Source organism: Erythrolamprus reginae, chromosome 3, assembly GCF_031021105.1.
Source record: "Erythrolamprus reginae isolate rEryReg1 chromosome 3, rEryReg1.hap1, whole genome shotgun sequence".
NCBI lineage: Eukaryota > Metazoa > Chordata > Lepidosauria > Squamata > Dipsadidae > Erythrolamprus > Erythrolamprus reginae.
Window position 1 is genome coordinate 118,518,258 of NC_091952.1, and position 25,423 is coordinate 118,543,680.

The 25,423-nt window shown below is 38.4% G+C and overlaps 1 protein-coding gene across 2 annotated transcripts in view; it reads right to left on the reverse strand.

Moving 5' to 3' along the window:
- The window catches only part of LOC139164392 (uncharacterized oxidoreductase ZK1290.5-like), a 114,197-nt gene that overhangs the window by 88,218 nt on the left and 556 nt on the right, over nt 1-25,423 (reverse strand). The gene's annotated exons all lie outside the window — the stretch shown is intronic.

The window sequence follows — 25,423 nt, forward strand, 5'->3', positions numbered from 1 at the left end:
GGCACAACTTTGCACTACCAGTTTCCATTGTATTAGCCCAGTTCCTGAGATTGTTCACTTCGCAATGTATGGTTTCCTGAGCTTTGGTTTTAATCGTATTCCAAGCTTGGTCTCATCTGAAATTGTCATTAATTCACTCCTATTTTCTCCTTAAAAATAGATCCATGAAAGGGGAAAATAAGGTTGATCTATGCTAGTTATTTGTCCAAACTAAAATGTTGACATAACCATAGTTCCCTCTAAGCTGAGCAGTGAGCAATCGCTCACTTAAAAATCATCATCAACTCAGAGTTTTCCAAAGCTGCCCAGAAGCCGAGAGGGAAAGAGTGAGAGGGAAGGAGAGAGAGAGGAAGAGAGAGAAACAGATAGAAAAAAGAGAGGAAGGAAAAGAGAAAGAAAAAGAATGGGAGTAAGGAAGAGAGAAAGAAAATTAAAATCTAGTTTGAAACTAGCTCAACTATTTAAGTGGCATTTTGATATTGATAGAGTTGCCCTATTATGAGCTCACTGTTATAGACACATAGTACAGTACAGTATTTTATTTTGAAATTTTCTGAGGCAAAACAGGGTGGGTTTTTTATTTGTTTGTTTGTTTGTTTATTTATTTATTTATTTATTATTTCTGTGCCGCCCAGTCCCGAGGGGACTGCCGCTCAGACACTATACTTTTCCGCCCACCCCCAAAAAAAATTAGAGGGAACACTGGACATAACATTGAAAATGTGTAAAAGTGAGACATAACCCTTTACTTTTTAGGTTATCTCCCCTTTTATAGTTAAAAGGAAACTAGTGAAGATACCCAGACCTATTTTTCCCCGCACATCATTCTACCTTCCCACTATCTTTCCCTATTCACCCACTCCTATGAAATGTTGGAGTCTTTCATCCTTTGTTTTCTATCCACTTCCTCAGATTACACAAACAGACACACACATGCATGCACACCCCTCCATAGTTCTACACTAGTGATTTAACATCCCTCTCCCCTATTGCACATTTCCTTTCTATTCTCACTATGCGGTGATGAAGCGTCTCTGGCTCACATGAAGGAAAGGCGGCTCCCAAGTAGTAACACAAGCCAGTGTCGCCTAGTAAAAATGGGGAGACCATGGGTTCTAGTCTGGATTTGGGCATGAAAGTCAACTGGGTGACTTTGAACCAATCACTCTCTCTCAGTCAGGGGTGGGTTCTAACTTACTTCATTGCTGGTTCGCTTCCTCCTGTGCCGCGTGGGTGCATGCGCAGTGCCAAAAAATAAAATAAAAACCCCATCAAAAACAAGATTGCAAACGCATGCACAGTGCCGGAATTTTAGCTTCTGCGCATGCTCAGAAATTATTTTTTAAAATCATTTTTTTAAAAAAGATGGTGGCATCCATGGACTGACACCAACTGAACTGGGTCTGTGACATCACCAGCAGGTCGCTACCAGCTCGGGTAAGCCGGTCCGAACCAGGAGGAACCATCTCCCTGCTCTCAGCCCAATTTATTTCCCAGGTTGTGTTAAATTGTGGAGAAAATAGGAGGAAGAAGGAGCATTGTGTTAGAGAAAGTCTTAATAGGGAACAACAGGCTTCCTCTGAACCCTGGTAAGACTTAGTGACTCTGGTTTTGGGGGACCACCAGTTCCATGATTATGTCATCCTTGATGCTGGATGAAATTACAGTACCCCTAGAGCAGTGGTTCTCAACCTTTCTAATGCCATGAGCCAACGACCCCTTAATACAGTTCCTCATGTTGTGGTGACACCAACCATAGGTCTAGCACCAATTCTCCCAACAGAGCTTTCTGATTGTCAGAAAGGTCAGAGGGACACCTCCACTGTAAACACCTGATTGGTCAGATTGTAAAAATATGTTCCAAGGTGCCAGAATAGAAACTTTAGTTCTTAACACCATGGGAAATTTGTCTTTTCCCATGGTCCTAAGTGATTCCTGTGAAATGGTTGTTCGACCCCCAAAGGGGTCCCGACCATCAGGTTCAGAACCACTGCCCTAGAGAGACCTAGTGTAAATATATATATACACTATATATATATTACATATCTATTCTCTTCAATGTGTATTATGTATTGGACTAACTAACTAACTAACTAACTAACTAACTAACTAACTAACTAACTAACTAACTAACTAACTAACAAAATAAATAAATAAATAAATAAATAAATAAATAAATAAATCTGAGGGGTTTCCTAGACTCCAAATCTACCCTGATTAAATAAGCATATAATATAATCCACAGAGAAGCCTTAAATTTTTGTCCTTACCTTTTTTTATTAACTTAATTAATTTTAAGAGAAAAACAAAATAACAGAAAAATTGGGGGAGAGGATTGAAAAAGTTCCCAAAGTGAATTCTGCTCTTACATTTTGAATAATAAAAAAAATGGTGTTCTTTGTATGATTAATAACACAGGTGAAAAAACAAAAATAATAACCTTGGTAAATTCAATTTCAAGAAGTTTCATTGGATATTCAATACTGTATATCAGACTACAGTGTACTGTACAAGTAGTCCTCGACTTACAACAGTTCATTTAGTGACAGTTCAAAGTTATAACAGCCCTGAAGAAGGTGGCCGTTTTTCACACTTTCAACCATTGCAGTTCCCCACGGTCACATGATCAAAATTCAGATGCTTGGAAATTAGTTCTTATTTATGACCATTGCAGTGTCACGGGGTTCATGTGATCCCCTTTTATGACCTTCTGACAAGCAAAGTCAATGGGGAATCCAGATTCACCTAAAAACCATGTTACTAACTTAACAAATGCAACACAATGATTCACTTAACAACAATGGAAAGAAAAGTCATAAAATGGGGCAAATTCACTTAACAAATGTTTCACAGCAACATAAATTTTGGCTTCAATTGTGGTCATAACTCAAGAACTGCCTATACATGTAATTAAATGCAATATGAATGTTATAAAGGAAGTCAGGTCGTATCAATAATGAACATGTTTCATAAAGACACTAATGATAAATTAAAGGAAAAATACCGTACTTTGTACATAACAAATCCATCCCAATTAATAAATTGATATCAGTGCCAATGAAATTAGGTTGTAACTACTGCATTTGTTTCCAATTCAAATTGTCATTTCTAAGAAAACAGAATAAATGGGTTCCTTTAAAGGTCTTGAAAATCTTCTCAGAGAGATTTACACATCACAGATTCCAATAAGAAAATACAAGGCAAAGAGAGAGGGGGGAGAGAGAGGGGGGGGAGGGAGATCAGAACATTTTTTGCATTTTAGAATATTTAGTTACGTAATATATGTATAAAGAGATCCCTATAAATCTAATAAATTGTATAAATCTAATAAATTAATAAATCTTATAAATCTAATAAATTAAATTAAATTCTGAATAGTAAATTAGTAAATAGTAAATAGTAAAATAGTACCGGTAAATTAAAATATGGCCTTATTACTTTTCAACCCAAGCAACCCAAAACAATCAGTGATATTCAACTCATTTTTTTGTTTTAAATTCACACTATTATTAAAGTAAGTCAAGTATATAGTCCTTGAGTGCCAACAATGCAATTCTAATGTTTCATGTTGGATCTGGAAGCAAGAAGAGGCTTCGGGGGTTGCCAAGCAACCATCTACCCACCTTCAACTTGATTTCCCTAAAATTTCACTTTATTTTGAGTCTAGATTAACCACATTCCAGTTAACAAAGGCTGCCTGGAAAGTCACACAGTTACAGCAGAATTTTAATTTAAAAGTTGCACAGCAGCCACAAGGCATCTAGGATGGGTCTTGGATATCACCTCTGGGATCAGCTGGCAGCATCTTGTGGTTGAGATGCTACCTGCAGGAATCTTTCTCTCCCCATCCCCACCAAAAAAATCTCTTTAATCCAAATTTAGCCCAAATCAGATGTAGGAATATAGCTTCAATTCTGGACCCTTTTCTTTTTCACTTGTTTAATGGCTAAACACACAAATGCTAATGTCCTTTATGGAAAATTCATATTTTAATGATTTGACTCATTTTTAAAAAACCATGCATATACAGTACAGTATTTAGGTAGAAAATAAACAGAGTAAATGTCTGTAGAAACATGCAGAAGAGTCTGCTACAATGCTTAATTTAGTACAAAGACACATTTCCTTTTTAAATACCAGTAAACTACAAAAAACCCCAAATCTCTGTTATCATCTGCGAGCAGATTTTTAGAGATCTCACATGGCCTTATGCAATGTTTATTGTCTTAGGTTTTTCTCCAAAATCTGGTTGTTTGCTTTTAGTACTTGTTGAAGTTTAAAAGAAAAAAGTTTCATGTGGAAAATAAAACCCTTGCAGAATCCCTCTGAAAGTTTTACAAATAGAAATGAAAATAAAATTGTGTGGCATTAAATCCTAATTATGTCTAATAATTCACTAATCTCAACAGCGCTATGTATAAATGAAAATGGCTGTCTGTTAATTTTTCAACAGCTCCATAAAGTTTTATACATTTACTTGACTTCTGCTATGAATAGGCCATTACTGTTTTTCAGCTCTCAGAATTAATTTCCTGGCTGAAAAGCGTAAAACGTTTTAACTATTGTGTTTCCTACAGCAATTCAGAATCATAACTTAGGTATTTATCCTCTGGAAGTTCTTTGTTTGCCTAAAAAACAGGATGTGTGCTAAGGAAACCTATGGATAATTATCTGAGTTGCTTTAATCCTGAATAATATTACCTGATAGTCAACATCAGAGAAAGGTCTTTGCAGAACCTGGATATGTAAAATGGAAAATAAATTTGGCACTTATTAATTTAAACTATTTTTGCCTGATATTTCAGGTAATAAAGAGAAGACAGTCCTGATCTCAACTTCATATCTTTAAAACTTTGGCATAAAAGGGTTAAAAAAACAAAAACAAAAGGGAAAAACACATTCTGATTATAGATCTTATGGTGGTTTCCTGGTAGAGGATAAAAAAGTGAGGCAGGATCAGCCTGATCTCCTTGCATGATTTTTCAGAAAGAAATACTGTACTCCATTTTCTGTCTGATGGATAAGGCCTGATTGTGCTATCCTTCAGTTCCACAGGCCCCTAGCAATGGGGTTTGCTTTCCTCTGAGTTACTTAACATTCAGGCATCATAGGAATGCTTTCACAAAACATCACTTGACTTTTCAAGCTTCTTTTTTTGTTTAAGAAACTTATTCCTAAATCAAAAACACTGTCTTAAAAATAGGAACCAACTTTCCGTTAGTTTTTGTTTAAACCATCTTATCTTGCATTTAGTAAATCAATAATGTATAAGAAATGACATTTTAATTAAAATCAAAGGGCTGCGATTTCTCTAGCAGAGCTGATGCTTCAAAAGCAAGTTCATCTAACCACACATAAAAACTTGCCTCGCCCAGCACTATGAAAAGGTCATTAGGACCAGTGGCTTTTTTTTCCTAACAAAGCAAGCCATGACGTGTTATCATGTGCGATGTGTGGCTTTATGGTATTTAGAAATGAATCTTGACGTTCTGAATGTCAGATTGTCAAAGGAGCGAAGCTATTTCTTCATTCAAGTGCACTAGTCCAGAAAATATTTGAAACTGTCAATAGAATTTAGCAAACAAAACCAGCCCTCAGAAAATTCCTTCCTAAGACTGGGTTGTAATAGCTGTTTGCAAAGCCCTGCTGATAGGAGTGCCTTGTTATAGCAGTTTTTTACACGTGTGTCTGGAAAAACAGGATTTTTGCAAATAGTAACTTCACCCCATAATGAAATGAAATGCTTTTGAGAAAACAGTGTTGTCATCACTGCACATCTTTCCAATGAATTGTGACAAAACTTCAAGGGAAATGGAAGATTGATTCCAGGGCTTAGCTATCTCCTATGGGAATTTCCTGAATTACACACAAATATCTTAATAAATGTACAGGAATGACTTAAATGAAGATTCCAATTGAAACTTTTCCTTTGCTCTACAAGAATGTATAACAGAGGCCAGCAGTATGACAACCACAACACTCCTAGATGGCATCTGAAGAGTCAAATTATTTAAAAAAAAACATTTAATAGTGGTTTCCATCTCGTAAAACTAATATTTTTCAGGCAAACCATATGCTATACTGGGGCAGTTTTGCAAGACTTTCACCATTTAATTATTTTGTGTATAATTTAGGAAAAGCATGAGCCATTATTGTGAGATTTTGTGACAGTTCTTTTTACTTGTCCCTTGTATTAAAATATACATTTAATGTATATGTATACTTGTCCCTTGTACTTAAAATCTACATTTTATACATTTAAAATATACATTTAATACAAAGGACTTGTCTGACATGTCTTAGATATGCCTTCCTGTTCATTCATTGTATATTGATAACTTAATACCCCTCCCAAGGAGCAAAAAACCCCTTATTTTTAAATGTGCTTTCAAACAGTATTTTAACAAATAGGTACAAGTAATCCTCTACTTATGAGTACGATTGGGACAGGAAGTTTGGCCATCAAGTAATACAATTCCTTTTAGATACTCAAGGTCATCCTTTGCTCAGCACCTGCCCGGAAGTTGATAGGAGGATCGGACATGTTAACAGAACCAGAGTGGACTATGTGATGGAACATGTGGGTTTGAGGACAGGGAATGAACTTTAAATTGGGTGGCGAAAGCCACGGGACTTCAGATTTGGGTTTCTCCAGTTGTGCTAATATGGCTCTGTTAATAAATTGGAACTTTGAGGAAGGTCATGCCTCGGACTCTGATTTAATTTTCGGATTCTATTTGGAACTCTGCCATGACCATTTATACACATGCAGGGTGCTGGATGCTGTAACTACCATTTAGATATGCCTTCTTGTTTGTTCATTGCTTGAATCACAATCATGTGACTGTGTGGATGCTACAGCAGTTATAAGTATGAGAACCGGCCATAAGCCACTTTTTAAAGCTATCTTTGATCGGTCACTAAACAAATGGTGATAAGTTCTGCCGCACGAATCCCAGCGACCGGTTAGGACCCACAGAGTTGGTCTCCTCCGGGTCCCGTCAACTAAACAATGTCGTTTGGCAGGACCCAGGGGAAGAGCCTTCTCTGTGGCGGCTACGACCCTCTGGAATCAGCTCCCTCCAGAGATTAGAACTGTCCCCACCCTCCTTGCCTTTCGTAAACTCCTTAAAACCCACCTCTGCCGTCAAGCGTGGGGGAACTGAAACATCTCTCCCTGCCTATGTAGGTTTTTTTGTATGATGACTGTATGTATGTTTTTATATATTGGGGTTTCTTGTTTTTTAGACTTTTTAAATGTATTATTGTTATTTTAGATTCCAACTATTAGATTTGTTATTATATATTGCTTTTATCATTGCTGTAAGCCGCCCCGAGTCTATGGAGAGAGGCAGCATACAAATCTAATAAATAATAATAATAATAATAATAATAATAATAATAATAATAATAATAATCTGTAGACTGCCTCCACACATCACACTGAGATTTATTTTGTTTAATATGATTTTTTAACAATTGGCCAAGATCATGTGGTGCTAAAGCATAAGGCATTATTAATAAAGTACCATGGCAGGGTTCACAGAATGCTGAAGCCAAAAAATAAAGGCAACAGCATTTGCTTTTCTCCATCAAGTTCATCATCCCTACTCCCACCACATTCTCACCGTGTGAGAGCCCAGCCATCTGTAATGTCCCCCAAATCTCAGCAAAAAAGAGGAGCCTTGCAATTACCCAAAGAAACAACCATAAAGGAAAAACCTCTTTGAAGCCTCTCTTCATTTGATAAAGGCCTGGGCAAGCACCTCATCCACCCTTTCAGGCCTTGCCAGAAGGTAATAAAAATATCCAAGAATTTTCTCTATCTGAATATCAGATAGGATTCTGGCAACCACTGGTGAGAAAATGGGAGGAAAGTGGAATACAAAATAAATAAAATAAAAATGTACAAATTCATTGTATATTATTAGATACGCAGATACTTAAGCACATAAACAGACATTAAGATAATCAGACAGAATTACAAATATTTATTTATTTAAGGAAATTTATATTGCTACCTATTTGCACATGGGGACTCAAGGCGACTTATAGGAATATAAAAACCTCATAGTTGAAGAAAATTGGCCTTTGCTATTGTATCTGTCAAATTGCAATAGCACTTAGATTTATACACTGCTTCACAGTGTTTTTACAGGCCTCTTTAAGTGGTTTACAGAGTCAGCATATTGTCTCCAACAATCTGGGTCCTCATTTTAAGGCCTAGTCAACCTTGAACTGGTGAGACTCGAACTGCCAAACTGTAGGTAGCCAGCCATCTGCAGAAGTAGCTTGCAGTACTGCATTCTAACCACTCTGCCACCAGTGCCCTAGAAATCATTCATAGTTTTAGGACTGAGAGCCATGAACGATCTGAAGAAAATTCACCATAATTAAAAAGTACTAGTCACAATTTTATTACTAAATCAGATTAGCCTGATAAATAAACATGTTTTTAATTTTAATCAGCTTCTGAGTTTTATTTCTATTTGATTTTTGTAATTAATTGCAATATCCATCGAAACTGCAGGAAAAACAGAGAAAATAGCTACTCTAGCTACGTATTATGGCTGTGTTGGAGCTGCTCTGAGGGTTATTTTACAAGTGGGACTAACTATTATTTAGGACTTCCTGCTAGATATTAAGAAGATTGGACTGAAGTAGGAAAGTTTTTCCTTACATAAGTCTTAGGAGCAGAATGAATACCTACCAATTATGTTAAGCCATTTAACATATACAGGTAGTCCTGAAACTTCATTTAGTGACTATTCAAAGTTACAACGGCATTGAAAACAGTGACTTTCACTTACAATTGCAGCATACCCATGGTTACGTGATCAAAATTCAGATGTTCAACAGCTGACTCATATTTATGACAGTTGTTGGGTCTTGGGGTCATGCAAACACCTTTTGGGATCTTCTGGCTAGCAAAGTCAATGGGAAAGCCAGATTCACTTAACAACCATGTTACTAACTTCACAACTGCAGTGGTTCACTTAACAACTATGGAAAGAAAAGTTGTAAGACGAGGCAAAACTCACTTAACAAATGAGGAAATTGTTACTTAGCAATGGACATCATGGTCCTAAGTCGAGGACTTCCTGCAACTGATTTTATATATTAAGTCATAAACCATGCCTTAGAAACCATAGTTGCACACAGTACAACATGCCAAAACCAAACAAACCATACAATGTCTTAGCATTGAAGTATAAAATTACCGTAGTGTTTATATCATCTTTCATCTCTATGATTCTTCCTGAAGAACAAACTTCCAAGGGCATAGTAACAGTGAATGTTAAAGGACCCAGATCAGAGACCATGTTCCATACTGCCAATTTTCAACTTTTTTTTCCTTTTTTAAAGCAAGCATAAAGCAGTCCCCCCCCCCAAAAAAAATATTATGTACAGGAGGAGGAGATCTCTATAGGAAGGAGGGGAAAGCTTTGCACAGGTTCGCCTAGTGCACCAATTGCGCCCCTACTTGGATCAGGAGGCTCTTCTCACAGTCACTCATGCCCTTGTCTCCTCATGGTTGGATTATTGCAACACACTCTACATGGGGCTACCCCTGAAGCGTGTTCGGAGACTACAACTGATCCAGAATGCAGCCGGGTGAGTGGTTGTGGGTGCACCTAGGTACACTCACATTTCACCAATCCTCCGTGAGATGCACTGGCTCCCTATTGGTCTCCGGGCTTAATTCAAGATATTGGTTATTACCTTTAAAGCCCTACACGGCTCAGGGCCAGGTTATCTTTGAGAGCGCCTTCTACCTCATACTTCTCAGAGACCGGTAAGGACCCACAGAGTTGATCTTCTCTGGGTCCCGTCAGTTAAATAGTGTCAGCTGGCGGGTCCACGGGGGACGGCCTTCATTGTGGCTGTCCCGGCTCTCTGGAACCAGCTACCTTTTCAGATCCGGACTGCCCCTACCCTATTGGCTTTCCGGAAAGTGGTAAAGAGCTGGCTTTTCTGATAGGCCTGGGGCCATTGATCTTATGATGGTAACCAGTGAGGTCCAACCATGAATCGAATGCAGGGGTTTAACTCTTTGTATTGTAAATTATTTTAAAGCTTAGTTTAGTTTAGTTTAGTTTAGTTTATTTAGATTTGTATGCCGCGCCTCTCCGAAGACTTGGGGCAGCTAACAACAATAAAAAAACAATGTAACAAATCTAATATTAAAAAAGTAATCTAAAAAACCCCAATTTAAGAGACCAATCATACCAACAAACATACCATGTATAAATTCTATAAGCCTAGGGGGGAGGGAGAAAAAAAATTTCAATTCCCCCATGCCTGACGACAGAGGTGGGTTTTAAGGAGCTTGTGAAAGGCAAGGAGGGTGGGGGCAACTCTGATATCTGGGGGGAGCTGGTTCCAGAGGGTCAGGGCCACCACAGAGAAGGCTCTTCTCCTGGGTCCCGCCAAATGACATTGTTTAGTCGACGGGACCCGGAGAATTATTTTAAAACTGATTTTAGAGGTTTTTGTACTATTATTGATGTTTTATATTTTCCCTGTAAGCTGCCTAGAGTCCCAAGGGAGTTGGGCGACATAGAAATTGAATAAATAAATAAATACATAAACAAATGAAAAAAATTGATAAATAAATCTGAAACCAGAGCAGAGACAATTGAAAAGCAGGTAATGAAAGCCCACTCATAAGCTTTTGCTACAGCAGCAGCACACTTTTATTTTCAAGCGTCTTTCTGGAGAAAGTGCCAAAATCTTGAAGTCTTTTCTTTCACTCAACACTTTCCCACCGTTGGGAGAACTATTTCTCATTAACAACCAAATTGTTTTCAGATGCTCGCCTATAAGATGTTTCCTTAGAAACCGTTTGGTAAAAGGCTGTGGCTTTCTTCCATAGAAAATCTCAAGCAGTGAAAAGGCAGATTTTCTTGCATAAATCAAATCCAATTTCCAGGGTTCACTAAACCTTTTCTCCTCAGAATAATGTTTTGTGACTAGATCTGAACAGTTAATAGTTCACGAAGGATTGCTGGTGTGAACCAGTTTAAAATTATTTCCACTCTATTTCTTTTGTTACAACTGAGATGACTTTTCCGGACTTCCTACAGTATACCTGGTTAGATCTTTAGTCTCTTTAATTTTATTTTAATTCCCATCGTGAAATACAGAGAAACCTGAAAAAGTATGTTTCAAAGCAGTCTCTTAACAACGACATGAAAAAGAGGGATTTCAGGCAATTAATTTATTTCCCAGATCTATTAAACTGTAAACTACCAGATGTGGCAGTTAACAGTTAAGGCACCAGGATACAAAGCAGGAGAGTGTGAGTTCAAGTCCTGACTTACGGTAGCTCTGAAAGCCAGTTGGGCGACTCTGGGCCAGTCACTCTTTCTCAGTCCAATCCACCTCACAGGGTTGTTGTGTTGGAGAAAATAGGAAGTGTATTGGATATGTTATTTATAAAAATAATAAAGGTGGAATTCAAAATAAATAAAATTAAAATAAAATTTACAAACTAATTCACTGTATTATTAAATACTTAGGTGCATAGATAGACATTAAGATAACCAAACAGAATTACAAATATAGTTGAAGAAAATTGGCTTTTGCTATTTTATCTGTCAAATATCAACATAATGTCCTAGAAATCATTCATAGCTTTAGGGCTGAGAGTCATGGACTATCTGAAAAAAATTCCCTACCCACAATTAAAAAATACTAGTTACAATTTTGTTACTAGATTGTGTTATCTTGATAAATAAGCATGTTTTAATTTTAATCAACTTCTGAATTTTATTTCTATTTGATTTTTGTAATTAGTTATAACAACCATCAATTGAAAATGATTGTGGAAAGAGGATTATTGACATTTTAAAAATACTGCAATGATATGGATCCATAATATGCCGCAAGATAATACAAGACTGTTTTAATAGAAGGATCTAGCAAGAGAAACATACTGACTATATTGGAATAAAATGAGGACCAGTTAATCTTGGGCTTTTTATCCCCTACTTTTCATAATACAACTATTCCTATTTCACTCTAGCTACAGTTTAAGAATACATTAGAAACCTAAACTGTGATAAGTTATAATTTGTCAGAACAACTTTATTTCATACCCTTTAGTTTAAAGCTGGCTTATTTCAATATAGAAGAATTTAATTAAATTCTGTCTCTGGATAAATGATGTATCAAAAATGGAACCAAAGGCATTGAATCTCATCATAGCTCAACAGAGGGGCAATATGTAAACTTAAGATTCCTTGGTACTGTAATATTTATTTATTTTTATTGATTGATTGATTTTGTCCTTTACACAATGAGGGTTATATTGGGTTTACATATAGTAAATACATAATGAAGATTATAGAGGATATACTCATAGAAAATATATCGAAGAAAGAAGAAAAGAGAAGAAATAGGAATAAAATAATATAATAAGTCATAATTTATTGTCACTTTTTATTTGAGCAATTTATTTATTTTTTCATAAATTTTATTAATTTTCATAAAATAGACAAAACTGACAAACATACATTTAACATAAAAACATATCTTCCCCGCTTATTCTAGAAGTAAAATTTCAATACAGAAAAAAGAATACATTTAAAAATAATATTTAAAATCAATTTGTTATTTTGAATGAAAAGAAGAAATTTGTTTAACTTTTTATAGTAAGTCTTCATGCGTAAACTAATTATAGCATAACTCTTAAATCTTATCCCTACTAATTCTAACATCACTTAAATCATATCTCTACTAATACAATTCTCTTATTTGTTTGTTTATTTTAACTTTTTATTATTTCTTCTTGTTTATCCATATATACACTTTGTTCCATATTTCATAAAATTCTGTTTCTTCTTGATCTTTTAACCGTTTTGTCATCATATCCATTTCAGCGCAATCTAATATTTTTTTAATAACTTATTCTTCTTTGGGAATATTTTCCCCTTTCTAATTTTGCCCCTATATTATCCTGGCCGCGGTCAAAATATGAATAACTAAATACAAAATTTCTTTCTTATATTTCTGATTGGTTATTCCCAGTAAATAAAATTCCGGGGTTATTTCTATCTCCTGTTTTACTATTTCTTTTATTATTCTTTCTATCATTTTCCAGTAAACCTTAACTTTACTACACGTCCACCATTGATGGTAATAGGACCCTATTTCCTTCTTACATTTCCAACATAATGGGGAAGTCTTTGGGAACATTTTTGCTATCCTATTTGGTGGAAGGTGCCACCTATAAAACATTTTAATTTGATTTTCTTTTAGGGAAACTTTTATTTGAGCAACTTAAGCTGCACAAATATACATAAATACAATACCTGAGACAGAGAAACAAAGGACACATGTAGTCAAGATAAAACTAAATTCCAAGATGGAAACTAAATTCCTTTCCAATGATTATGCACTTTCTTGAATACAGTGTTCCCTCAGTTTTCGCGGGGGATGCGTTCCGAGACCGCCCGCGAAAGTCGAATTTCCGCGAAGTAGAGATGCGGAAGTAAATACACCATTTTTGGCTATGGACAGTATCACAAGCCTTCTCTTAACACTTTAAACCCCTAAATTACCATTTCCCATTCCCTTAACAACAATTTACTCACCATTATTACTGGTATTCACCATTGAATAAGACACTTAGTAATCCTGATATTTATAAACATAATTATTTATTAACAATAATTATTTATTTTGTTATTTATTTGCAAAAATTATTAGTTTGGTGATGATGTATGACGTCATCGGGCGGGAAAAACCGTGGTATAGAAAAAAACCCGCGAAGTATTTTTTAATTAATATTTTTTGAAAAACCATGGTATAGGCTATTCGCGAAGTTCGAACCCGCAAAAATCGAGGGAACACTGTACTGGCTTTCTCCTTCTCTTCCTGTCATTCTATTCATTGTGGCCTACAAAACTTAAATCAGATTTGGTAAGAGCCCTATTGTATCTCTGAAATTGCCAAACTAAACTAAAATTATGAGGCTTTTCTACCTCAATCCAAAAATATAATTTGCAATGGTGGCAAACATCTATATCTTGGGTAAATAATAATAATAATAACAATAACAAAAACAAAAACAATAACTATTATTATTATTATTGTTGTTGTTGTGATATTTGATACAAAATCTAGCATATCAATCTCATTTGCTGTGTATTACTGTTTTTTGTGAATAAAATAATAATAACAACAATAACAACAACAACAACAGAGTTGGAAGGGACCTTGGAAGTCTCCTAGTCCAATCCCCTACTTGGGCAGAAGACCCTACACTACTTCAGAGAAATGTTTATCCAACATCTTTAAAACTTCCAGTGTTGGAGCATTCACAACTTCTGGAAGCAAGTTGCTCCACGGATTAATTGTTCTAACTGTTAAGAAATTTATCCTTAGTTCTAAGTTGCTTCTCTCTGTTCTGCCGGCGTGTTTCAACCGCCCGTAATTACAGGGTAATTAGTTCAGGAAGACGCACACCACACGATAAAAGAAAAACCCAAAAGTTTTTATAAACAGAAAAACAGAAACAGCTCCCTTTTTAAATGTCAAAGGGATTTTCTGGTACACACAAGGCACAGGTTAAATGCAATCCAATTGCTCACCCAATAACTGAGAAATTGAGTCCAATTCTAAAGTCCAGAGAGTCCACACACAATCTTGAACAGCACAAAAACCACGATCTTGACGAAACAATGAATCAGATAAACTGCCATGAGGCTAAAACACCAGGTTGCACTTTTATCTGTAGCACTAATTACAGCAGCCCCACCCAACCACAGGTGGTCTCATTTTCTCTTGTAATAATCCTTCAGTTGTTGTCTCCTATGCATCACTCTACGCATGCATGGATGTGTTATTAATTCTTGTTCAGAATCCAGGGATGATTGATCTCCTCCTGGACTGTCTGCCAAACTCCCCTCTTCCCTGTCACTCACGCTTCCTTGGTCAGAGGAGGCTTCGTCAGCAGATTCCATCGGGAGCAAAACAGGCCTGCGTTTCCCCCACATCCACCTGCACATTCCTTGGGGCAGGAGCTGGACCAGAGATAACCACAACACTCTCCTTGTTTATTTTCCACCCATTGCTTCTTGTTCTACCCTCAGGTGCTTTGGAGAATAGCTTCACTCCCTCGTTTGTGGCAACCCCTGAGATATTGGAATGGAGATCATGTCTCCCCTGGTCCTTCTTTTCATTAAACTAGACATACTCAGTTCCTACAACCGTTCTTCATATGTTTTAGCTGCCAGTCCACTAAGTCATCTTTGTTACTCTTCTCTGCACTCTTTCTAGTGTCTCAACATCATTTTTACATCATGGTGATTGGTGACCAAAACTGAATGCAGTGTAGGGTGTAGGATGAGGGTGGAGATTCATACTCTGACCTTGTACGTTGGTTTCCGAACATTTTGTTACCAAGATATAGGCAACATCTGCTGAAGGTGTTACCTAGCCATGAAATGTTTGGAAACCAACCCACAAGCTCAGTGAACGAACCTCTACCTTAATGTACCAATTTCTTACCTACTCGGCGAAGTGGAAATGTATCAGCTGAGAGGCCAATTTATTATGCCTAATTTGTCACTTTTGTAGCTAAAACACAAATGTTTCTATCTTCCTAGGACAGTGATGGCGAACCTATGACACGCGTGTCAGCAGTGACACGCGTAGCCATTTTCGGTGACACGCGGCTGGAGAAACGGGGAGCTTTAGGGCAGCGGTCCCCAAACTACAGTAGAGATTTTACCATAAGCTCCCGAATCTCCCCTCCACTCTGCTGCTGAGCGTCTGGCGGCAGCAAGGAAGAAAGCCAGGGGGCGGGGAGGAAAGCACCCTATGGCAGAGCAGCAGCAGTTCCTCTCCCTGAAGGCGAGAAAGAAATTGGCCAATTGCAGGCCCGCTTTCCTCCCTGCCTCCTGGCTTTCCTCCTCCTCCTCCTCCAGACGCTCAGCTGCAGACCGTCTTGGTCCCTCCAGTGCCGCTTTTTTGCTTCTTCGCCACCCCGCGGGAAGCCTGGAAGCCCTGCAAGAGCGGCTGGAGGGGGCCGTAAGCAAGCCATCAGGACCCCCGCGCACTAACTTGTTGATGGCCATGCCGTCCCGGATCGCGGGGAGGGGAGCTCTTCTCCCACCAAGCGACGGCGAGGCCCTCCCAATGCTTGCCCGCCCAGGCCCCGCACTTGGAGCCGCGGCAACGGGCCTAGCCTCAGCTTACTTGGCCCCGGCGCGGCCGAAGCGTGGGGCAGAGTAGGCGGCGGCTGCTTCAGGCCCGCCCCCAAGCTGAGCTTCCTTTGGCTTCCTTCGAGGCAAAACTGCAAAGCTCACCTGCTGCCTCGAAGGAAGCCAAAGGAAACTCAGCTCAATGAGGATCGGCTGTTGGTCTCTTCAAGCTGCTGCCGCCCACTGTGGAGATCCCTTCGCCCGAACAGAGGCGGCGGCGGCGGGTTCAAGGGACCAACAGCCGGTCCTTTTCGGGGCTGCGTTGTTGCAGCCTCCGAGGCCGTCCACCGAGGAGATCCCTTAGCCTGGAGGCGGAGGCAGCGGCGGCCTCAGACGCTGCAACAATGCAGCCCCGAAAAGGACCAGCTATTGGTCCCTTGAATCCGCCGCCGCCGCCTCTGTTCGGGCGCCTCCTCCGCCCAGGAAAGAGTTGCAGCAGGAAAGCAGCGCATTTGAAAAGCGCGCTGTTTTCCCGTAAAGCCGGCTTTCCTAGCTGGCACAGGGCTTTCCCGGGCAGCTGGCTTGAGCCTTATGCCGGTTAGCAAAGCCGTCTGCCCGCCGGAGACGTGGAGAGAAAGAAGGGAAAAAGAGGGAGGGAAAGAGGAGAGGGAAGAAGGAGGGAGGGAGGGAAGGGAGAGAGAAAAGTGAACGAGAGGGAGAGAGAAAGGGAGGAAGAGAGGAAGGAAGAGATAAAGGAGAAGGGGAAGAGGAAGAGGAAAAATGAGAGGAGGAGGAAGAGGAGGAAAAGGAGAGGAAGAGGAGGAGGAAAAGGAGAGGAGGAGAAAGCGGAAGAGGAGAAGGAGAAGGAGAAGGAAGAGCAGGAGGAGAACCAGAAGGAAATGGAGGAGATGAAGAGGAGGAGAAAAAGGAGAGGAGGAGGAAGAGGAGGAAAAGGAGAGGAAGAGGAGAAGAAAAAGGAGAGGAGGAGGAAGAGAAGGAGGAGGAGAAAGAAAAGCAGGAGAGGAAGAGTAGGAGAAAAAGGAGAGGAGGAGGAAGAGGAGAGGAAGAGGAGGAGAAAAAGGAGAGGAGGAGGAAGAGGAGGAAAAGGAGAGGAAGAGGAGGAGAAAGAAAAGGAGAAGAGGAAGAGGAAAAATGAGAGGAGGAGGAAGAGGAGGAAAAGGAGAGGAAGAGGAGGAGGAAAAAGAGAGGAGGAGGAAGAGAAGGAGGAGGAGAAAGAAAAGCAGGAGAGGAAGAGTAGGAGAAAAAGGAGAGGAGGAGGAAGAGGAGAGGAAGAGGAGGAGAAAAAGGAGAGGAGGAGGAAGAGAAGGAGGAGGAGAAAGAAAAGCAGGTGAGGAAGAGTAGGAGAAGAGTAGGAGAGAGGGAGAGTGAGGGGAAGAGGGGAAGGAAGGAAAAGAGAGAAAGAGAAAAAAGTGGAAGGTAAAGAGAAGGAAAGAAAGGAAGAGAGTGAGTGAGAGAGAGCAAGAAAGAAAGAGTGAGAGATAAGAGAGGAAGGAAGAGAGTGAGAGAGAGTGAGAGTGTTTTTTTCTCAAGGTGACACACCACCCAAGTTATGCTCGGTTTTTTTGGCGAATTTTGACACACCAAGCTCAAAAGGTTGCCCATCACTGTCCTAGGATGAATAAAGCTAAATTCCAATAACACTACAATCTAAATAATTCTAAATAACACCATAATCCTATGCATACTGGTAGTTATATTTAATGTAAAATTCCATCAGCATTTATTTTGCATTAAACAACTATGCTTCTAATACACTAAAGTAAGCATGACATCTCTGTAATCTCACATTCTAATGTTTTTGTTTCATCAAGACTATAACACAAGACAGACCATATCTCATGTTCAGAAGCTGGAATCTCACTGATAAAAGGCATCCTGCAGTCTTTGTGTACATTCATTTTCTTCCATACCATGCTGAAAAAGAAAGAACTATTTCTTTAATAATTCTTCACAGTACTTAATAGTTATGTATTAATTGCAAAAGGAAGTTTTTAAATCCAGAACTCTGCACAGTTGCTTCTGTTCACAAGACATATCAAACACTCCCAAGGGAAGTACAAAATCAACATTTCTCCTCCCCCTCAATTCAGCTGAAGATGCTATGGCTGCAACCCAACTTGTAGTCTCACATGATGCAGCCATTCAGCTCTTCCAGGTTTCGCCAAGATCCTGGCAAAGAAAAGCAATTTTGAATACAATTGTGATAAACTTACACTGAAAGAAAGTGCCACTGGCAATCTTTACTGGATTTAAGAAATACTGTACAAATACAAGTCTGTCACACTGCTTAGAGCAGCTCAACCTCAAAATCAGGAGACTCTCAAGTCCAGAACAAGCAGAATTATTACAAGGAAAAAGAGGTTAAATTACAGATTCTTGGAAACTTGCTGTCTACATATTGAGCTTCATTTATTCATTTATAAGCATGTTAAGGCAAGATTTCTCTATTGCCTTTGATCTATTTTCTAATCAAATGTTTGTTTAATAGGGAGGATGTTAAATGTTTGATACTACAAAATGTCCATCTGTTTTTGTTGTGCAATGTTTTGGTTCCTAAACATTTTGGGCTGTATCTTGTAGATTTTTGGCTGCTAATCATGAAAATACCCTGTAATATAACCTATCACGTTACATTTTATAGAAATTAATCTTTACCCAATGGCAATGTATGACCTTCAGTACCAGTTGGTTAGGCTGCACCAACGAAAGAAACAGACATGGAATAAGGGAACATCATGAATTCCTAATAATAAAGGTTATCCACTGCCTGATTGTCAAAATACAGTATATTGTATTAATACTTTATGTAGTCAATTTGCTACAATGTAATATGCACTATAATTAATTTAATCCCAAATTAAACTCTACTGGATTCAATTGCTTTTGGAAAGTTGCAGGTTCAATTTCCTATTCTGAATTCTTCAAAGGTAATTAAAAATAGGCCTATATTCTATACATAGAGTAAATTTCTTATAGATTTTAACAAATGGTATTTTTTATTCTGACAATAACCCAGTGATGTGAATTAGTTTGGATATCTCACAGTGCATCAAGTCTAAGAAGAATGTCAACCTCGAATGCCTGAGCAAAATTCAAAATTGTGACTGGTTCATATACTGTATATGCTCCAAGGTGAATTATTGGATATGCCTTAGTTTATTATAGATGCCTGGCTAATTGAAGATTATTCAATAAATTATCAATGGTTAGTGGCTTAGTGCCCATGTCAAATTATGCTAGTACCCTGACAGCAACTCATGAATATACTATTACATTGGCGTATCCAACCTAAAATTATTGCAATTTTTTAATATTATGGCAGCAGTAAAGGTCCGTGAAATTTAACAAGAAATTTTCTTCCAAAAATAAAAAAAAATCCCACCCCTAAGCCCTCACTGAACTGCAGAAAAGCACCAACTAAACATTGCCAAAGCCAAGCGTGAATACCTATTAGGCACGCAAATTTCTAGCATTTTTACACCACAAATGTCTCTGCTATTACTTCTTTCTCCTCCACAGGCTTCTTTTTTATAAAAAGAAGAGCATCACAGTTATGACTGGGAGAGGTAGATATGGTGGGAGCCAGAGGGTAGGCCGCTCTCGTTGACCTAGGTTTCACTGTCTTAGAGCGATTACTTGTTCCAGCCCCTCTGATTCTGGTTCTTTGGGCTCATCTCGTATATATGGTGACATGCGATGTCAGGGCCCTGGCTTCAGGCTGCTGCTGTTTAATGCCAGGTCTGTTGTTAACAAGGCCCCCTTCGTTCAAGATTTACTCCTGGAGGAGGGGGAAGACCTGGCGACAGTGATGGGCTACCAAAATTTTTACTACCACACTGTGGCCGTGGCTTATGCATTTTGTTTCAACATCTTTCAGTGCAAATTTGGTGCTCTGGGGTGGAGATCCAAATTTTGCTATCGGAATTGTGTTCCTGACCGTTCCCGTAGGGGCCCATCACTACCTGGCATGTATAACTGAAACCTGGCTGGGCCATGAGGGGATGTTCGCCTCTTGGAGATGTGCCCTGACGGTTTTAGCTATTGCATCAGCCGCAGCTCCAGGGAAGGGATAGAGGAGTGGCAATTATTGTCCAGAAGAGTCTTTGTCCTCGCAGGATCCCTGCCCCAGAGTTTGTTGGGTGTGAGTCTCTCCACTTGAGGTTGGACTCAGGGGTGCAGTTGGGTTTGTTGTTGAGGTACCTGCCTCCCAGCTGAATGGCTCCTCCAGCATTCTGCCATCCAAATGCAGTGCAGGGGCCTCAACCAGCCCCCCCCACACACACACACATTTTGGCTGCCAGAGTGCTGCAGGCGGCTGTCCTGGCCGCACATATTTAGGCTGCCAGAGGCCCTGTGGGACACTCCTTTGCTATTTCCAGGCTAGCCCTGTAGGCTAGATTTAAGCACTCCGTGGGCCGGAGCTTAACAAACCTGATTTAAATAAATAAATCCTTTGGCCGGGTCCAGTGATAATGTTCTATTTCTGAACAGCAATCAGATCAGAAGCACTGAATACAATGCTTCCCCATTAGACAAATGCATTTGATTTTTTAAAGGATTATGAAAATAATGAAACACTTTAAAAATATGAAGTATGGTATATAAACACTAATTAGCATCACTTAAGCAAATTAAGTGTTTTGACATTTCTTGACTGATAACATAAAGTCTCCTATGTGTTAATTATGTACATCAACTATAAATATCTTGCCATTATAAGCATAAAGCAAAAATTTCTCCTTTCCTACAATATTTTGTTTTTAGAGGTAGCAATTACTTTATGTAGGAAGGAAAAATACTGTTATTACAGAGCACAAAATAGACAATCTAAATTTTCCTTAATACATAGACTATATTTACATGTTATACAAAACCACAAACCAGCTAACTACACCGCTCAAAAAAATAAAGGGAACACTTAAACAACACAATATAACTCCAAGTCAATCAAACTTCTGTGCAATCAAACTGTCCAATTAGGAAGCAACACTGATTGACAATCAATTTCACATGCTGTTGTGCACATTCAACTTTGTACAGAACAAAGTATTCAATGAGAATATTTCATTCGTTCAGATCTAGGATGTGTTATTTGAGTGTTCCCTTTATTTTTTTGAGCAGTATATATTTAATCCTAGCATAGAGTACAAGCTTGTTTATGGTTCTCTGAGTCATTCCAATCCATAAATTTTTGTTGAAGAAATTTGGTTAAATTAGCCAGCAATACATGTACAACCATTGACATAAGCTATTTAAATTCCCAACTACTATATCATTTTATTTATTGAGGTTGCATTTATTAATTCAGCATGTTCGATATTAAAGGAACTGATTATCTGCTGCACATAGGAAGCGCTTTCACCTCTGCCATATCCTCAAGCGGAATAAATTTGCATTTCTTGCTCCTAGCTGACATACTAATGCTAACCATGCACAGTAGTCTCTCACGCACACAGCCATTCAAGAATTAAAGAAGTTAAGCCATTCTTAAATTTGCATCCGTTATCAGACTAACTCAGAGATTTGTAAATTTTACCATTCTATGAATGAATAAAAGATATGATTCCTATAAGACAGAATGGATAAAGTATAACATACCATTTACTAAAACATAAGTAACTTTCAACTTAATTTCTTGACTTAAATGTTATTATTTTTTAGCTTTCTAGCATCTATTAAAAGCTTCCATTTTGAAAGGCTATTAATTTTAAATGATGGGGGAAACTATGAACTTCTTTAACATATATATGTTATAATCACTCCAAAGATTCAGAGTGCATTCCACACCAGAAGTCACCAGCACTCCTGTGACCAATAGATGATTATGACACATTCAGGCACACTGGTTCATCCATCTCACAAGACTAGCCTTAGAAACATATAAACATAGAAAATTGATGGCAGAAAGACCTCATGGTCCATCTAGTCTGCCCTTATACTATTTCCTGTATTTTATCTTAGGATGGATATATGTTTATCCCAGGCACAGCTTTGTTCACTGTTTCCTCTTTGGAAATCTGCTGTAGGTTTGCTCATATATTATGGCAGTAGACTTTGACAGATTCCTGCTTTGTCTGTGCAAATCACTTATCCAAGCAAAGCAGTCCTATTGTCAAAACCTGCTGTGTGCTTTTCTCCCCATTTTGGCCTTGGAAATCTGGGGCTGGCTTGCACAGGCAAAGTAGGAACAAGTTTTGGTACTCCTCCCATTTTGTTTCTGCAAACTCCATCAGCTTTTGTTTTATTAAAAAAATGCAATCTGTATCTAAGTTACTCTTGACTCCCACTGTCTGAGAATCCCTTCACTAAGTTCAGCAAAGATTTGCTTGGGAATATATCTTATCAAATGTAAAGGGACTTCGATAAAATGGAATGCTTTTGAGACCTATGAGAAAAAGATGTTTTAAGTGTATGCAACATGCCTCCTTGGGGAATATGTCCGTATAATAATATAGTAAGCAAAAAAATAAAAATACCTCAAAACTTTGCAGAATGATATCGCTTGCGAACATTTCATGCTAATAAGCCAGAGCTCTTATCCAGAAGTCATAACAGATAAGGCGGCAAACAACACTTTCAGTCAACTACATTAGAAGTTCTCAACATACAATCACAATGGAGACTTCCCATTAAGAGTCATATGTCATGACAGTCATGAAATGGGCCACAAAATTTTACAATAATTTCTGCAGTGGTTGTTAAACAAATCTGGCAGTTGCAAGTGTGAATCCATTGTTCACTAATAGTGCAATTTTGCTAAAATTGCAAGTGCCAGTTTCCAGCAAAACCATTGTAAAATTCAGAATGCTAGCTATGGTTGTAAATGTGACCATGTTGCCAAGAGCCTGAAGTGCAGTAATATGACCACAGGTGGGGAGGAAACTATCAGAACTTCAAGTCCAGGTTATAAGTCTCCTTTTTCAGGTACATCGTAACTTCGACCTGGCACTGAGCAACCAGTCATAAGCTGAGGACAACCTGCAACTATAATTTACTTGTTTGGTTATACAGTGGTATCTCTACTTACGAACTAAATTTGCTCCGTGACAAGGTTCCTAAGTAGAAATGTTTGTAAGAAGAAGCAATTTTTCTCATTGGAATCAATGTAAAAGCAAATAATGTGCGTGATTAGGGAAACCACAGGGAGGGTGGAGATCCTGTTTCCTCCCAGGAGATTCCTAGAGAGGTCCCACAGAGGCTTCTCCCCACCTTTTCCAGCCCTGTTCCTCCCAGGAGATTCCTAGAGAGGCCCCATGGAAGCTTCTCCCTGCCTTTTCCAGTTACAGTTTTGGAGGCTCGAGTTTGTAAGTGGAAAATGGTTCTTGAGAAGAGGCAAAAAAATCTTGAACACCCGGTTCTTATCGAGAAAAGTTCTTAAGTAGAGGCGTTTGTAAGTAGAGATACCACTATATATTATACAGAGATCATAAAGAGCACAAGCAACAAGGATTATTAGGAAACTGGAGGCATAAAGAATGGTTGCTGGAATTGGTTATGTCTAGTTTAATGAAAAGGACTAGGGATGACATTATAGCAATGATACAATATGTAAGGGGCTGCTACAAAGAACAGGGACATCAACCTATTCTCCAAAGTACCTGAAGACAGGCCAAGAAGCAATGGAAGGAAACTAATCAAAGAGAGGGGGGGGAATTTAAATTTACATTAAAAGGAATGCATTACTAGCTTTGACTTTACTCATCACCAATGCTCAATTCCTAATAGATTATCTAGTGCAGTATTTCTCAAAGTGTGGTCCAACGTTCCCTGAGGGTCACCCAAGACCCCTTTGGGGTCTGCAAAATCAAAATTTAATGGCTCCAATTGAAAACGGAGGCGATATTAAAATCATATCAAACAATCATGAGATATGTTAGTGGCAAGAAATTATCAATTTTAAACTCAAATGTGGTAAATATCAATAAATACAGTACAATTCATCCAAACAAAAGTTCTTCAGGATTGCTCTATAATTTTTTAAACTAGAAAGACATCTTGAGGGGGGGAGAATTAAGACACTGCGATTTAGAAGAATGCAATTAAAAAGAAAAATCAAAGCACTCCAAAAAGTCAAAAATATTTCATGGAACATATATAGCATATTAGTATAGCACTGTTCTACAAATAGGCTCTTCTAATCAGCCTGCCCCAAAATAGGATTATGGTGCTCCTTACCTAAGTATAGTCTTGCCAACTTGTTCAAAAACACCCAATGAAAGCAATAAGCTAAATGAAAGGAAACTGTTAGATTTCTAAATGAATCACATCTCTCTGGGCTTCCAACGAGGAAGCTACCCGATTTAATGACACTTGGCAGAAAAATGGTGAGCAAAAAAGGGACTGTTGTTTTGACAGTGCAGTCTTACATGTTACTCCAAAATCTTTTAAGTGAAAGAGTATACACAAGAATCTGCAACATTAGAAATTTAAGACTTGTGGACTTTAACTCCCAGCCAGCAAAAGTTGAGTGTTCTTTAATAATAATAATTTATTAGATTTGTATGCCCCCCCTCTCCGCAGACATTTATCTATAAATGATTTGTAAATCGAGGACATAGCAAATGAGGAGTCCTCAAATGTGCTTTTTTCCAGAGGCAACTGGACTTTCTCAATTTTCTTTAAAGGCTTTTCTCCTCCAAGAAGCTGCTTGAAAAGCTGCTTTGAAAGGTCTTCAAAGAAAACACAGAAAGTCCAGTTGCCTCTGGAAAAAGCATCTTTGGGACAACTGTGACTGGATGAGACCTTTATGAATGAGGAGACGAGGTTTTGCAAAATTGAGCACACCTGTATTAGGTGCAAAGCTGGCCTGAGGAATTCAGAGAGTTGAAGTCCACAAATCTTAAAGTTGCTAATGTTGGAAACCCCCGGCATAGAGTATTCCAAAATATAGAGTACAAAATCACCGCCCATCTAGAATAATAATTATATACAGTTGTGTAACAGCAATTCACGCCAGTTTGGAATCAAACCCCCCACCCACCCCCCGAGATTCGTAATGCCCCCATCCTCCCATCTTTTGTAAGGCCCTAAAAACGCACCTTTGCTGGCAGGCCTGGGGCCAGTGAAATTTTAACATCTAACCTGGCCTATGATTGAATGATAGGATGATTGTGGGTGATTGGTTTTTAAATATATTGGGGGTTTAGAATTTAAATTATATATATATATATTTATTTATTTATTTATTGGATTTATATGTTTTTAGCATTGAAGTTTTTTAGAGTGTTTAATATTAGATTTCTTACATGTTT